Source organism: Hyperoodon ampullatus (assembly GCF_949752795.1).
Source record: "Hyperoodon ampullatus genome assembly, chromosome: 8".
Taxonomy (NCBI): domain Eukaryota; kingdom Metazoa; phylum Chordata; class Mammalia; order Artiodactyla; family Ziphiidae; genus Hyperoodon; species Hyperoodon ampullatus.
The window spans coordinates 75,678,660-75,691,259 of NC_136921.1; the positions used below are offsets into that span (position 1 = coordinate 75,678,660).

At 37.3% G+C, this 12,600-nt stretch overlaps 1 long non-coding RNA gene across 1 annotated transcript in view; it reads right to left on the minus strand.

Moving 5' to 3' along the window:
• Nucleotides 1-2,278: 2,278 nt before the first annotated feature.
• The window catches only part of LOC307057293, a 60,372-nt gene continuing 50,050 nt past the window's right edge, over nucleotides 2,279-12,600 (minus strand). Inside the window, exons 2-3 of the long non-coding RNA XR_013811052.1 lie at nucleotides 3,771-3,873; nucleotides 2,279-2,703 (exon numbers count right to left, since the gene is read on the minus strand). This is a non-coding gene — a long non-coding RNA (uncharacterized lncRNA). The remainder of the gene's footprint in view (nucleotides 2,704-3,770; nucleotides 3,874-12,600) is intronic.

Below are 12,600 nucleotides of genomic sequence, written 5' to 3' on the forward strand. Positions count from 1 at the left end.
TATTGCAACTCCTGCTTTCTTGTCATTTCTGTTTGCCTGAAATATCTTTTTCCATACCTTTAGTTTCAAACTATGTGTGTCCTTTGCTCTAAGGTGGGTCTCTTGTAGGCAGCATACTGTAGGCTCTTGTTTTTTTATCCAGTCTGCCACTCTATGTCTTCTGATTGGAGCATTCAGTCCATTGACATTTAAGGTAATTATTGATACATATGTATTTACTGCCATTTCAAATCTTGTTTTCCAGTTAATTCTTTGTTTAGTCTTTGTTCCCTTCTTTTTCTTTTTGTTTTTCTTTTTATGGTTTGATGATTTCCTTTTATTTTATGCTTGTGTTCTCTTCTTTTTGGTTTTTGTGAATTTACTGTATATTTTTGATTTGTGGTTGCCCTGTTTTCCAAGTATGTTAACCCCTTCCTATATCTGCTTGCTTCAGACTGATAATCATGTACATTTAGACACATTCTAAAAAAGAAAAAAAAAAGAATATGCATTTTCTTACTCTCCTTCCCCACATTTTATGAGTTTGATGTCCCTGTTTACATCTTCATGTTTATCCTTTTGCTGTTCCTTTTCTTTATCATTGCTTTCACCGTTTTTTTCTTTTTGATCTGTAGCCTGGTTAATTTAAGTGATTTACTTTCCAATTGTGATTTCCTCCTTCCTATATCTTTTTGCTTCTTTTCTATTTAGAGATGACCTTTCAATATTACTTTTAGGATAGGTTTAGTATTGCTGTATTCTTTTTAGTTTTGGCTTGTCTGAGAAATTCTTTATTTCTCCTCATATTCTAAACGATAATCTTGCTGGGTAGAGTATTCTAGGTTGCAGATTTTTTTCTTTCAAGACTTTGAATATATTTTGCCCCTCCCTTCTGGCCTGCAGTGTTTCTGTAGAGAAAACAGCTGATAGCCTTATGGGGGTTCTCTTGTAATTAACTCTGTTTTTTTCTTGCTGCCTTTAGAATTCTCTCTTTATCTTTAACTTTGCCATTTTTATTATACTATGTCTTGGTGTAGGTCTGTTAGGGTTCATCTTGTTTGGGACCCTCTGTGCTTCCTGTATCTGGATATCTGTTTCCTTCTTCAGGTTTAGGAAGTTTTCAGCCATAATTTCTTCATATACATTTTCAATCCCCTTTTCTCTTTCTTCTCTTTCTGGAATCCCTGTTATGCATAGATTGGCCTGCTTTATATTATTCCATATGTCTCTTATATTGCTTTCATTTTTTTTTATATTTGGCTTTCCGTCAAATGGAAATTTTCTGTCTGGAAATTGGGTAATTTCCATTATTCTATCTTCCACGTCACTTATTCTTTCTTCTGCTTTATTCATTCTGCTATTCATTGCCTTGAGCTCAGCTTTTGTCTTGGCAAATGAATTTTCTAATTGTTCTTGGCTCCTCCTTATAGTTTCTAGTCCCTTTTTACAGTAATCTGCATTTCTGTTGATAGCCTCTCTTAATTCCTTCAGTATTTTCATTACCTCCTTTTTGAACTCAGTGTCTGTTAAACTGAAGAGATCTGTTTCATTGTTTATTCCTTCAGGGGAATTTTCTTGGTCTTTTAACTGAGAGTGGTTCCTCTGCTTCTTCATTTTGCTTATATTTCTCTTACTCTGTGAGTTAGGAGAAACAAATATCTACTGTAGTGTTGGAGGGCTATTTATATGCGGGAGTATGTCTGCATAGCTTATGTGGGTTTAATATTTTTTTGGTGAGAGTGCTGTTTTTGGTTTGGATGCTTTCCATCTCTTTCCTCAGCCTGTGCTGGCCATTATCCCCTTGATAAGGGGTGTGCAGATGCATGGGCCACACACACGTTCCCAGGAAGGTGGGGGCAGCAGTTGGCTCCTAGTCGTGGGTCCCTTGGCAAAGGCAGCTGGCTGTACATACTCCCAGGAAGGTGGGGGCAGTGGTTGGTGCCAGGTCACAGCACTCTTAGAAGCAGCATGGATCACATGCACCCCAGGGGAGGCAGGGGCAGTGGTTGGTGCAGGGTTGTGGGACACTTGGTGTTGGTGGGCTGCACAAGCTCCTGGGAAGGTGGAGGCAGTGACCTGCACCTGTTCACAGGAACCTCCACAGAGGCTGCAGCCCGCACTGCCTCTGGAGTCTGAGATGGCAGCAATGGCTCACGCCTGCCTCCATAGCTCATGTAGACAGTGCCCTGCCACCTGAGAACACATGGAGAAAGAAACTCTTATGGCGAGCCCACCCTTCTCCTTCTGGGAAGGCGATCTTCTTCCCAGATTCCCTCAGATGGGGCGCACCACACCCTAGCCCCCTCAGGCTGTCTTCACACAGCCAATCCCAGTCCTCTTCCCAGTGTCTGACCTCCGAAGCCCAGATCTCAATACCCAGCCTCCACCAGCCCCAAAGGACAAGCATCTCAGCCTGGGAAATGCCAGTTGGCACCGCTAATCTGTGCAGGTCTCTCTCAGCTTTGCCCTCCACAAACCTGTCGCTGTGCTCTCCTCCAAGGCTCCAAAGCTCCCCCTCTGTCCTGGCTGATCTCCCGGCCAGTGAGGAGACTTCCCCGTGTGTGGAAACTTTCCTCTTTCACAGCTCCCTTCCAGGGGCACAGATTCCGTCCCAATTCCTTTTTCGCTCTTTTCTTTCTTTTTTCTTTTGTCCTACCTGGTTACATGGAGATTTCCTTGCCCTTTTGGAGGTCTGAGGTCTTCTGCCAGCATTCAGTAGCTGTGCTGTGAGAGTCATTCCACATGTAGATGTATTTTTGATGTATCTTGTGGGAAAAAGGTGAGCTCCACATCCTATTCCTCTGCCATCTTGATCCATTTCCCCTGAAATGTCCTTTTAACATTATGAAATATCCCTCTTTATCTCTGACAAGACCCTCTATCTTGAAAGCTATTTTATCTGATATTAATATAGTTATTCCTTGCTTTTAATGCTTATTGTTTGCCTGGTATAGTTTTGTCCATTCATTTACTTTCATCATACCTGTGTGTTTTTATACCTAAAAGATAATTCTTGTAAGCTGTATACAGTTTGGTCTTCCTTTTTTATCCACTCTGACAACATCTGCTTTTTTTTTTTTTTTTTTTTTTTTTGCTGTACGTGGGCCTCTCACTGTTGTGGCCTCTCCCATTGCGGAGCACAGGCTCCGGACGCGCAGGCTCAACGGCCATGGCTCACGGGCCCAACCGCTCCACGGCATGTGGGATCTTCCCAGACCGGGGCACGAACCCGTGTCCCCTGCATCGGCAGGCGGACTCTCAACCACTGCGCCACCAGGGAAGCCCAACATCTGCTTTTTAATTGCAGTGTTTAGACCTTTAATATTTAATATAATTACTGTTATCATCAGATTTCATTCAATATTTTATTATTTTTCTTTTTATCTCTCTGCTGTTATTGCTATTTCTTCTTTCTTATCTTTTAAAAATATAACAAATAATTTTTAATCTTACCTTTTAATACTTCTATCAACTTTTAAGACATATCTCTGTATTTTTTTAGTGTTTTATTTAAGAAACACAATACATCAGAATTCAAGCTGAATACTGTACATCTTCATGCAAAATAAGCATAAGTCCCTTTAACCACCTCCCCCCAACCACACTCTGAAATAGTTTTATATATTTCCTAGCAGCTTATTGATTTGTTTTATTATACACTTATGGATTACATCTGCATACATTGAAAACCCCAAAGAACAATGTTATAATTTTCCTTTAAACATCCACAGGTCTTTTTTAAAGAACTTAAGAGGATAAAAATAGTCTTTTATTTTTATCCAGATATTTACCATTTCTGATGCTCTTCATTTGCTCCTGAAGATCCAACTTTTCTGTTAATATTCTTTTTTCCTTTGAAGAACTTCCACTACCATTTCTTGTAGTACAGGTCTGCTGGAGACAAATTTCTCTTAGTTTTCCATTTATAAAATTGTGTTAACTTTGCCATCATTTCTGAAGGATATTTTCAATGGACACAGAATTTTGGGTTGACTGATTTATTGTTTCAGTTTTAAAGTCTCCTGGCCACTATGATTTCTTTTGTTGTTTTTGTTTTAGTTTATGGCCACTGATTTCTGATGAAAAATCTGTTGGCATTTGAATCACTCTTCTTTTGTATGTAAAGCATCACTCTCCTCTGTCTGCTTTCAAGATTTTCTCTTTATCTTAGGGTTTCATTTTGTAATGTGTCTAGGCATAGTTTTCTTAGAATAGCCCTCATGGATCTAAACTGCACTGCAACACACCTCATCCCTTGATTTCCTGCTATATCCAATATATCTGTCCTCTAAACCTAGTCCTTCCTACTATCTTTACTCATAATCTGTCCATGTTGGAATGACCAGAGCTGCTCACTTACAAGTTGATGTTTTATAATTCAACTGAGTCATCAGAGTTCCTGGAAAATACTTTAATTCTCCCAAAGGGCCATTCCAAATAAAAAAAATACATGAAGGAGAGATATGCACTAAGATAGAAAATACTTAGTAGCTACATAAGACATCAAAAACTAACCCCTTCTAGAGGATGCTACATTAAATCCTTTTTAAAATGAGTAATATAATATCTTTTAAATAAGTTCAGAGATAAAAGTTCCAATTTTAAAAAGAAGAACAAATCAGATAGGATAGTTAGAATTTATGGGGTGATTTCACCAATCAGACAAAAGAAAAAATTGTCCAGTCTTCCTGAAGTCATCAGAGGCCTGCTCAACAGGTGAACATGAATGTTTTCTGCTCAGAGATACTCAGGATATTGGTCAAACTAATAGAAACAAAGGATTCACATATTCTTAGTAAAGAATATGTTTATATCACTAAGATCAAAGACTGGATATGCTTATGCTAATTGCCTTTCACCATGTATTTTCTTCACTAACAGCCACTTCTCATGGATATAGTTTGTAATTATATCAATAAATTCTTTTATAAAACAACAAATCCCAATTGCATGCAATATTGTTCAACTCCTCTTAGAATGGTTCACTTGGGAGATATACAAGTATATAATCATGCTGTCAGACCTCAGAGTGACCTGAAGATTCTTCACATCACACTCATCCCACAAACCCTTTGCCTTTTGCCTTTTTTTAAAATATATCATTATCATGTTATAGTGAAATTACTATTTAATTTTCCATAAATAAACATTCTAAACTTTTGTATATGATATAAGAATAGTTTTCTGGTTGACAGGAAAATAGTAATAGTAATTTTGCTCAAAAATATGAGTGCTCATAATCAAACAATGGGATTTATGGTACACACTTCAAAAATGTTGAAGATCAAAGGGTATAACAACTGTGAATATACTTAGGATTATAATTTAGTTAATTTATATTATTCTACCAGTTTAATATACAAATTGTAACCTTCTAATTGCTAGTTCCAAAGACTCACATTGTACATAAAGAATCTTCACAGCTGTCAAAATTGTCTACTTTTTCTTTCCTATAAATGTGTCAATTGGGAAAGATAAACACAAAAAGAACTATATGGCTTTCATTAAAATAGGAAAAATAGAAATTAGACAACACTTCATCCTGTACAGCATCCTGGGTCCCTAGAATCCTCGTGGAAATACACAGTTGCCAGTGATACTAACCAAACAGAATGAAGGTTTTTTGCAGGGATATGCAGCACCTACTTTATACTCCTGATAGAAGGGGAGTGTTATAGCTTCCTGACTTCTCCCACTGCTTGAGATTCTGGAAAGTGTTTGCCAGCTAACCTGATATATGTATACAATGTACACCTAGCATGGGGGAATTTACTGAGAGGTAGGTGAGTTATAGGTCAAATCCCAAGCTTCCCTGAGCATTTGTCCAGAACTAGGCCCCAGACTTCCTTGAAGGCTCCCTCAACATATGTACAACCACACTTGTATTGGGGAGGTTCTTATACTGAACATGGTCTAAGGACCACAGTTACAAATCCATTTCTCCACAGTCTACTCCTTGATCCTTGATGAGTTATTTAGCCAGTAACCATGAGGTATATATTTTTGTGTATCTTGTAACTGAGGATCATAGATCCCCAGACATATTTAGGTATGATTTTATGGAACACAATCTGTTCTTTTTGAGCATTATCATGGACTTAGGGCTTTTTACAGATTCAACTAGTTCTAGTTATTATAATCATGGTCTTCCTTTTCAATTTTAAATTATCAAAATTCAGCCAATAAAAAGGTCTTTGAAACTGGCATCTTTGTCAGTACTTCTAAACATCTTGGAAAGTATTCTTGCTATCTCACAACAATAATATATTTCAGACCAGTCTTATTTATTCTGGCTGCAAACATGAATGCAGTGTTCTCCAAACAATTCTGGCTCATTTTACTTGACAATAGTATCTGCAGAAGGCCAACAAACAAGATATTTAAACTCAGAGAGCCTTAGTTCCCTCTTTACAATGAGTATTTTAGAACACACTGAGCATTCTGATGTTTTCTAAATACCATTACCCATCATACAGAACCAGGGCTCCTTGGAGAAATGGCTCATTTTAAGTCTGGGTGAAGAAATGAACAAGACAGGCATAGAGTATCTTGTAACAGAAAGAAAATAAGTACTTAAAAAAAATGAGCCACCTTGGGCTTCCCTGGTGGCGCAGTGGTTGAGAATCTGCCTGCCAATGCAGGGGGCACGTGTTCGAGCCCTGGTCTGGGAATATCCCACATGCCGCGGAGCAACAGGGCCCATGAGCCACAACTACTGAGCTTGCGCATCTGGAGCCTGTGCTCCACAACAAGAGAGGCCGTGACAGTGAGAGGCCCATGCACTGAGATGAAGAGTGGCCCCCACTCGCTGCAACTAGAGAAAGCCCACGCACAGAAACGAAGACCGAACACAGCCAAAAATAAATAAATAAATAAAATTTTTAAAAAAATGAGCTACCTAGAAAAAAATTTAACAAAAGAAGTGCAAGACTTGTACACTTGAAAGTATAAAACATCGCTGAAAGAAATTAAGAAGATCTGAACAAATGGAAAGATAGCCTATGTTCACAAACTGAAATGCTTAGCATTATTAAAATGGCAATATTCCCCAAACTGATGAAGTGATTCAGCACAATCCCCATCCAAATCCTAGCTGCTTTTTTTTCCTCCCAGAAATCAACAGGCTGATCCTAATATTCATATGGAAATACAAGGGACCCATGAAAACCAAAACAATCTTGTAAAGAAAGAACAAGGGTGAAAGACTCACACTTCTCAATTTTGAAACTTATTACAAATCAAGAGTAATCAAGAAAGTATGGTACTGGCCTAAGGACAGACTTATACATCAATGAAAAGGAACTGAGAGTCCAAAATTAAACCCTTATATTTATGGTAAATTGATTTTTTACAAGAGTACCAAGACAATTAAGTGAGGAAAGAAGAACATTTTTAACAAATGGTGTTAAGGAAACTGGATACCCACATGCAAAAGACTTAGTTGGACCTCTACCTCACACTATAAACAAAAATTAAACATGGTCTCAAAATGGATCAAACTCAAACTGGATCACAGACCTAAATATAATAGTTAAAACTACAAAACTCCTAGAAGAAAACATAGGAGTATATCTTCATTATATTGGGTTAGTCAACAATTTCTTAGATACAACACCAAAAAGGCAAAAGCAACTAAAAAAATGAATTGGACTTTATTAAAATAAAAATCTTTTGTGTTTCAAAGAACACAAGAAAGTGAAAAAGACAACTCACAAAATGGGATAAAACATTTGCAAATTATATATCTAAAAAGGGACTTTTATCCAGAATATATAAAAAACTTACCATTCCAAAAAATAAAAATAAAAAATGGGCAAAGAATCTAAATAGACATTTCTCCAAATAAGAAATGCAAACGGCCAATAAACACATGAAAAGATGCTCAATATCATAAGTTATTAGGGAAATGCAAATAAAACCCAATAAGATACCACGTCACACTCACTAGGATAGCAAATGAAAATGATAAACAATAACAAGTATCAGTGAAGATGCAGAGAAATTGGAACCCTCATATCAACACATTGCTGGTGGGAAGGTAAAATGGTGCAGCTGCTTTCAAAACAGTTTGGCAGTTCATCAAAATACTAAACATAGAACTATCACGTGATCCAGAAATTCCACTCTCCATACCCAGGAGAATTAAAAACACATACTCAGGGACTTCCCTGGTGGCGCAGTGGTTAAGAATCCGCCTGCCAACGCAGGGGACACGGGTTCGATCCCTGGTCCGGGAAGATCCCACATGCCCTGGAGTAACTAAGCCTGTGTGCCACAACTACTGAGCTTGTGCTCTAGAGCCTGCGAGCCACAACTACTGAAGCCCACGTGCCTACAGCCCATGCTCTGCAATGAGAAGCCCGCGCACCGCAACGAAGAGTAGCCCCAGCTCGCTGCAACTAGAGAAAGCCCGCACGCAGCAACAAAGACCCAACACAGCCAATAAACAAATAAATAAATAAATAAATGTTCTTTAAAAACAAACAAACAAACAAAACACATGCTCAAACAAAATCTTGTGCATGAATATTCACAGAGACACTCTTCGTAACAGGCAAGAAGTGAAACAACCTATGTCCATCAACTGATGAACTGATTAACAAAATGGGGTATATCTGTACACTGGGATATTAACTGGTAATAAAAAAGAATGGCTGGCATACCAGTACATGCTTCAACAAGGATAAACCTTGAAATCATTATGTTGAGTGAAAGAAACCAGTAAAAAAAATCCACATTTTTGTGATTGCATTTTTTTTTTTTTTTCGCGGTACGTGGGCCTCTCACTGCTTTCCCGTTGCGGAGCACAGGCTCCGGACGCGCAGGCTCAGCGGCCATGGCTCACGGGCCCAGCCGCTCCACAGCATGTGGGATCCTCCCGGACCGGGGCACAAACCCGCGTCCCCTGCATCGGCAGGCAGACTCCCAACCACTGCGCCACCAGGGAAGCTCGTGATTACATTTATACGCAGTGTCTAGAACAGGCAAATTCATAGAGACAAAATAAATTAGTGGTTGCCTAGGACTGGGATGGTAGGGGTGGGGAGAAGAGCAGGAATTGAGAATGACTGCTAATGTCATTTTGGAGTTTGAAAATATTCTAAAATTAGACAGTAGTGATGGTTGTGCAACTCTGTGACTATATCAAAAACCACTAAGTTGTACAAGTTAAGTGGGTCGATTTTATGGTATGTGAAATATATTTCAATAAAGCTATGAAAAAATGCATAATCTGAATTTAATGAGAAAACAATAAGGCAAACCCAATTTTAAAGAAATTCTATAAACTATCGGACTACACTTCAAAAATGTCACTTTCATAAAAGACAAAAGCTAAGGAAGTATTCCAGATTAGACTAACAAGACATGACAATTAATGACAATACATGAGAAAAATAATTGTTATAAAGAACAGCTGAGATAAAAGTGACAAATTCTGAAAGAGGACTGCATATTATTAGATACTAGTAGTCTATCAATTGTGAATTTCCTGATTTTTATAATTATACTATAGTAATGTAACAGAATATCCTTGTTTTTATCAGATATATGTTAAAGTAAAGGTATGGGGTCATGATGACTGCATGTATTATTATTATTATTATTATTATTAATTTATTTATTTTTGTTTATTTATTATTTTTGGCTGTGTTGGGTCTTCATTTCTGTGCGAGGGCTTTCTCTAGTTGTGGCGAGCTGGGGCCACTCTTCATCGCGGCGCGGTGCGTGGGCCTCTCACTGTAGTGGCCTCTCTTGTTGCGGAGCACAGGCTCCAGACGCACAGGCTCAGTAGTTGTGGCTCACAGGCCCAGTTGCCCCGTGGCATGTGGGATCTTCCCAGACCAGGGCTCGAACCTGTGTCCCCTTCATTGGCAGGCAGATTCTCAACCACTGCGCCACCAGGGAAGCCCCTGCATGTATTATTAAAAAGATGATAATAATAATACTAATAATGTATCTGTTATAGAAAGAGAGAGAAAGCAAATGTGGAAAATGTTAATAGTTACGAATTGAGGTGAAAAGTATAAAAGAAAATTCTTCTATAAGTTTGAAAGTTGGGCTTTTTATTTTTCAAAAAACTTATTTTTGAAAAATAAATTTGTTTTTCTATAATCAATTTTATCAAGTTTATTTTATTATCATAAACTATTGATTTAAAACATTTTAATAGTCAGTTTTATCAATAGTTTATTATCACGGTTAGGAAAGATTTATCCACTCCTAGGTAATAAAGAAATTAATTCATGTTTTCTTCTAGTAACTATATGGTTTCACTTGGTACATTTCCATTTTTCACAGTTCAATTTGGAATTTATTCTGGTGGATGGTTGAGAAACATTTCACTTACAGCTGTTCCTTTATGTGTATATCTAGTTTATCCCAACAATACTTGTTTAAAAGTCCTTCTTTTCCCCACTGATTTTAAATGCTATTTTAACAAATCGGGTCTAATTACAGATTTTTATTGCATTAGAGAGCTGAAACCATTGTTTCAATTATAGTAGCTGTACTGTATGTTCTATTTTCTTAAAAAAACATTTTTTGGTTGAAATATAGTTGATTTACAATGATGTATTAGTTTCAGGTTACAGCAAAGTGATTCAGTTATACATATATATATATTTGTTTTTTAGATTCTTTTCCACTCTAGGTTATTACAAGACACTGAGTATAGTTCCCTGTGCTATACAGTAGGTCCTTGTTGGTTATCTATTTTACATATAGTAGTGTGTATATTTTAATCCCAGTCTCCTAATTTATCCCTCCCCCTCTTCCCCTTTGGTAACCATAAGTTTGTTTTGTATGTCTCTGAGTCATTTGTTTTGTAAATAAGTTCATTTGTATCATTTTTTAAAATATCATTTTTATAATATTTTCATGGTTATTCTTGCTTTTTTGTGTTTTTCCTAATAAACTTTATAAACTAAAGAAACAAAAAAGAGGATATTTGTACTGAGGTTTATATTTCAATTCATAAATTAAGAAGAACTGAGCTTTTAATGATGTTAATAAGTTTATATCCAAAAACATAATATGCCTTTCTTTGGTTCATGGCTCCTTTTGGCTTCTTCTGTGTTTTTAAAATTTTATTTATTTATTTATTTTTTATGGTTTTAGGCATTTTGTATTGAGTTTATGTCTAGATTTTTTTTCTTGCATTATTTTTGTTTTGCTACTAAAACTTTAGTCTTCTCTTCCATTACATCTTCTAACTGCTTATTTTTGAGTCTATGAAGGTGTTAATTTTTTTTAAATTTATTTATTTTTGGCTGTGTTGGGTCTTCATTGCTGCTCATGGGCTTTCTCTAGTTGTGGCGAGGAGGGGCTACTCTTCATTGCGGTGCGTGGGCCTCTCATTGTGGTGGCTTCTCTTCCGGTAGAGCACGGGCTCTAGGCGCGCAGGCTTCAGTAGTTCTGGCACACGGGCTCAGTAGCTGTGGCTTGCGGGCTCTAGAGCGCAGGCTCAGTAGTTGTGGCACACGGGCTTAGTTGCTCTGTGGCATGTGTGATCTTCCCGGACCAGGGCTCAAACCCGTGTCCCCTGCATTGGCAGGCGGATTCTTAACCACTGCACCATCAGGGAAGTCCCAAAGGTGTTCATTTTTTAATGTTGATTTTATAACCTGATATTTATATTCTCTCATTCTTTCACTAGGTTTTCCACTAATTCTTTTGGGGGTTTTTGGATATAGAATTATTCCCTCTGCAAACAGAAACAGTTTCTCTTCCTTTCCAATTTTTTATGCCTGTAAATTCTTTGTCTTTCTAAAACTTCCACGGCAATATTAGGCATCCTTATCTTTTCCTGAGTTGGTGGCAATGCTTCTATTGTTTCCCAAATAACAAAGGTATTTAACACAGGGAGTTAGATGAATACAAAATTGCAAGAAGGGCTGGAGGAAGAGGTTCTAAAAAGCCTTTAAAAATGACTCCCCCCCCCAAAAAAAAATGACTCCCAGAAAAACCCTTCTGAACATCTCCTTGAACCTGCTGGCTAGCAGCAACAGCCAAGAGGAGCAGAAGCCTTTACTTCACTTCTTCCTTCTACATTTTCAGGAATGCATTTTATTAGAGGGATCTAATGTGTATTCAGAATCCTAGCAGCAAGGGAGTCAGGAAATGCAATATTCAGCTTCCCAGTCTCTTCAGTACAACAAGGCACCAGCAGAATGTAATTTAATGGATGTTGAATGAGCCAAACAACTCTAAAATTCCTCTGTTTCCTCAATAAGAGATAGAAAAAATTGTATGCATTAGTGAACTATTCTCCATTTCTACTCAAGTCAGGATATGAAAGATAAGTTCAGGGTAAAGAATGTGATAGCAACATAAGTGAAACATAACAAAGAAAAAACCTTTCCAGTTACAGAATTATGAAACTTAAGAAAGCCCATCAAAGAGACAGTAAAAAACAGATCAAGTAACTATTTTTCTGGGACAATTAAGGTACACTTTTATCCAAAATAATGTACAGAAAAATAATTCTCCATATTTCCCCAACTGATTTAATTATTATCCATCTATTTTTATATTTCCCAGCATATCAACTTATTAGAGAATATAACAAAATATTAGCTTGTCTAAGTGAAAGACTTCAATTATCTCTTGCTTACCAGTGTT